The following is a 4,848-nucleotide window of genomic DNA, read 5'->3' on the forward strand; positions in this document are numbered from 1 at the left end:
CCTGGGACAAAGTGGCGGACGCGGCCTCGCCCGCCGGCCCCGGCCATGGCGCCCGGCCGGGCGCGAGGGCAGCAACGGCGGGGTCACGCGGCCTCCCCGCGCGCGCGCGATGTTCGCCTAGTAGCGCCGCTGCAGGAAAAGTTACCCCGCGACGCGCGAGGACCTGCCCGCCGCGCGGGAAGGCGACGCGACCCGGAAGCGACCGGAGGATGCCGGAAGTAACGGGGGGGAATGCGCATGCGCCTGGCCCCAGCTTGCGGTTGCCAGGCGACACGCTGGGGCGGGCAGGGCACACGTCCGGCAAAAGCAGCTGCGGGAGGGAAACGCCCGAAGGAGAGTCGTAAATCGTTGGTGGAGGCTGGGGCTGTTCGTGGCGCGGAGGCAGCGTCGGCGAGAAGCTGAGGGATGACCGGAAACCCCCAGAGAGAGCTGGGGTGTTAAGCTCGGGGCTTGCATGGGTCGGTCTCGGGGGTGGAAGTGCTCAAAATCTGTTAGCGGCCGCAAACATCATCTCTGCCTGGTTGTGACTGGGAGAGGTGTTGCTGTTGACGTGCTCCAAGGTTTCATCTGTAACACAGGTTGAGGTAGTACTACCTTTATTTTAGAGTTAGTGTTACCTTTATTCACTTGCTTCTTGCAGCTGCTGAAATAATGACCCGTTTCCAATAAATAATAAACCCAGAGGCATGTGAGCTTGGAAATCACAGTATGTTGCAATGTTGTTTTAGCATGAACGCTAGTTTTTACTGCAAAGGCAATCGGATCATGCAGTCGTGTGCAGCTCATTAAGAAGCATTCTGAGCAGAAACTGCCAGAACCAAATGCTTGAACTTGAGAGGGTGGCCTACATGAGCAGGCAAGAGGCAAATCTACATCTGTTCATATCCTAACTGAAAGGAAATGGGCAAAACCCATATTGTAGCTTGTCTTTAAAGCATTTTGTAAAAGAGGGTAAAGCTTTAGCGTAGACTGTAGGTCCTAAGAGATGTTAAAGCAAAAAACACAGCTTCAGACCTCAGTTTTGCTCCTCCATAGTTTCTCATTGGAAAGGTATGTCTCATTGACTGAGAATAAGTGCATTGTCTGTATCAAAAAGTGTTTCAATTCAGGTAATGCTTTTGTTTATATCAAGATTGTTTCATGTGATGTGTATAAGTAAACAAGTACCTAAGCTAGAGAAAGATACTCTTCGCTGAAAGGGCAGAGATTTCATCCTAATACAATTTAAATTGTATTAAGTTCAGGGAATGACACTATCTTCTTACTAAAAGATTGGCCTAATGTTAGGCCTTTAATCTGCAAGTCATATATTTCACTGTAAAAATAATGGATTATAAGGTTTAAGCAGTGAAAAGAGGATGAAAAATGATACCAGCACTTCAGACAATGCATGTTCCTAGAGGTTTGCAGAAGATGAAAATGGAAGGCGTGGAGGAGATGTACATCCCTGCCAGCTGGGGCAAATGTGTTGGCATGCCTTGGTTGTCATCACAGGCTGTTGCTCCATCGTGCCTTTCCGTCAAAAAGCAGCAGATGGGAATAGCAGCAGACCAGGTGGAGGAAAGGGCTATGCAGAGTGTGATTTGCATCCATGTGCAGTGGCATTAAGTTTGAAGGAGAAGGAGGTGGCTGTCACCACAACAAGCCAAATTCCAGACAGACCTGTAGGTTGGTGAATGATTCAGCCACAAATCTAAGGTCTCAGTTCTGTTCTTCTTTAATGTCGTGATAAAGCCAATAGGTCAGTGCCTCTGGATGTGCTCCTTTGCTGCCCATGTTCTTGGCAGGCCCTTGACATGGACTGATGAGCAGCTGTTGCAGTCACCCCGTCCATACTCCTTTCTCCTCTGGGATGGGGTAGTTACACTTGCAAGTTTCATTTGCATCTCAATTCAGCCAAACAGAAAGGTGCCTGTTTCCTGCACCTTCTGTATTAAAGGGAGGGGAGTACTTCAGTCACAGGGGTGTTTGCCAGCAAGGGGCAGGGGATAGTGGAAGGAAAATAAAATGGCTTGTAGGGAGGCATGGACAGCAAGGCTGCTGGAACACAGGCTGTCTGGTTAAGGGCAAGATCTCCAGGAGAGCTCTCCTTCCCACACAGCTATCACAAGCCCAAACCTGCATGAAAGAAAATGCCACTGTGCGTGCTGCACAAGAGAAATACAGGAGCCCAAACCCTGCTGGGAGAGCCTGGATGGGTAGGAAGGGTGAAGACACAGAGCTCTATCACTGCCTATTCTTCCCCCAGGCTGATGCCATGCAGGAGCAACCGTTGCAGGGAGGTGTGCCAGCCCAGCATGCATGGCTCCAGGGTTGCTTTCCCTGCTCCCTCATTCCCGTACCCCAGTGGAGGATGTGGTCCTCATCTGTGGCTGTTTCCAGGTTGCTCCTTCTCCTGTCGGGCAGTGCAAAAAGATGAAGGAGGTGGAGGAGTGTTTGAAGCCATCTTTACCATCACAGTCTTCATGGCATGGTCAAACCACAGTCCTTTTACAGAGCAAATCATTAAAGTCTTTCCATCTTCCTCTACAGTGAGTTATAAAAATGGACCTGTTTGGCCCTCTCTTGCTGTCTGCCACTGCACATCTCATACAATCTGCCTTTGCCAGTGAACCGTGGACCTCCCCCTGCTCCCTCACAGCCTTGCTGCTTTGCTCAGCTTTCTGTCTCTCCAGATGTTCTGTTCACTTGTGCAGATACAGCCTGCTTGGCTACAGTAGCTGTCACTTTATGTGTAACATGAAATTAGCTGCCCTGACTCTGCCTATGCTGCTTTGGGATGAAGCAAATGAGGGACTCTCTGAAGAGAAATGGGTCTTTATGATTTTGCTTGGTGTTTCAGTAGAGGGTCATATGCCTGACTGAAAGTGCCTCTATTGACTGAGGCAATTGCTTTGTCCCACCTGTGAGAGGTTAAAGGCTTCTGTGATTTCATGTGTGTGGCAATGCCAATTTTCTCTGTCCTAAAAGTGAGCTTAAACACAGCAATTCCCAATTGAATGTGATTTGTAGACTTGATGCTTGTTATCCGGTTTCCTTCTGCATCTCCTCTCCATGTGGGTTTCTGGAGCCAGCCCCACCGCATTGAAGGTTTGGGGCTAGATCTCTGGCTCCTCTTTTCTGGTTTTGGGTTTCTTAGGAAATAGTGATGGTGGGCCTGACTGATACTTGTTATACCAGCCTTGCAACGTCATGGAGATTCTCCAAAAAGTTGTTCAGGTGGTGATCACATGCTTTGAGTTGTGCATTTGCACAGGGAAATCCTCAGAAGTCTTCCTGGAACTTAATGATTCTTTCATCGGTGTATCACATATGATCAGGCAATGACATGGGCCGAGTTCAGTGCCCTGACAACCTATTTTGGTAATAGTAACACTGCTGCAGACACCACCACCTATGCACATTTCTTACAGAGAACTCAGCTACAGGGAAAAGAAATTAAAGAGAAAACCAGTTGTAGCAGATCAAACTGCATCTCTTTTCAGCAGGGAATCCAGAGACTGGCTTGTTCTCTCCTCCCACCCCACTCCTTTTCATATGGATGTACATTGCTTGAAAAACAGATGCCTCCAAATCTGATCTAGGCTCTCTGGTGTTGTCCTAAGCTTTCTTAAGGGTGGGGGCATTGGCTAGAGTGGCACTGCTTGCAGAACAAGTGGGATCATGTTGTCTACCTCTTGCCATGGTGTTGCTTTGGAAGAGGCAAATTTCCTGGGGATGGATTAAAGGCTCCTCTGCTCTAATGTGAAGTTGAAAGTACAAGAGAGCAGCATGTTTGTGTCATGCCAGAAGACTCCATCCAGTTCCTCAAAGTTTGGGCAGATCACTGTCCCAGCCTTGATCTGATCTTGGGCTGGCCAGGGATCCCAGTAAGATCCTCTCAGAGACGAGAGCAGTATTTCTGCAGAAATGCAGTCCTAAAACACAGTGTATCCAAACAGGAGCCAGCTGGTCAGTGGCCTCTCTTCTGATAGGTACAAAGGACATTGGGACACGGGTTTTTTGTCAAGCAGGACCAGGATGTGTTTGCAAAAGGCTGCCAGGTATCACCAAGAGGTCAGTAATTCTAGTTGGACTTCATGCTATGTAGACTGTTTCAGCCAACGTTGACAGCTTGTTTTGAGCTAGCACAGGGATTTTAAACAGAATCAGTGAACTACATCTTGGTGATTTGCTTGGTACTGCTTGCTACAGTCTTGCTGCAGCATCTTTGAACCAGTTTTAAGATACTGGAAAGCATATCTTGGTTTTAGAGTTTCTGCATGTGAGGTTCCTTTTGTCCCTGCATGATGTGTAGCTGTCTCCACTCCCAGCATCCTACGGCTTCTGGATTCACATGGAGACCTACTGCATGTAGGAGACCTATCTGTTGTCCTACTGCAAGGGCCATCTCCTTATTCGCAACTAGGGATCCTGCTCCCATGTTGAGGTACTCCAAAGTGAAACAGCACAGTACACAGCACGGCAGAATTTAAGTCCTGTGAACATATTTCCAATATTCCTAGCACTTCTGAGCTTACGACATTCAAGGATAAGAATGTGAAGGAAACTAAAAAAATCTAAACGAGCCTAACCGTGACTTTGCACACTTGTGTTTCTCTGTAAAAGCAGGAAATGTAAAAAGAAAGTAGCTTTTACCACTAGATGGCATTTAAGGGTTGTTTGGGGTTTTTTTTAAGTCCTCTGAAACACAGTCCTGAAGACTGCCTAACTGGGCAAAATGATGGATTTTTAACATCATTTTCTTCCTCTTTCTATGCAATTTGAGCTTGGGCACACAAGCCAGTTATATAAGCACACAAACAGGGCTATAATGTTGACTTGAATGCCTGTGAAAGCCTGCCTTAT

Source organism: Phaethon aethereus, assembly GCF_964289735.1.
Source record: "Phaethon aethereus genome assembly, chromosome: Z".
In the NCBI taxonomy this organism is placed as follows: Eukaryota; Metazoa; Chordata; class Aves; order Phaethontiformes; family Phaethontidae; genus Phaethon; species Phaethon aethereus.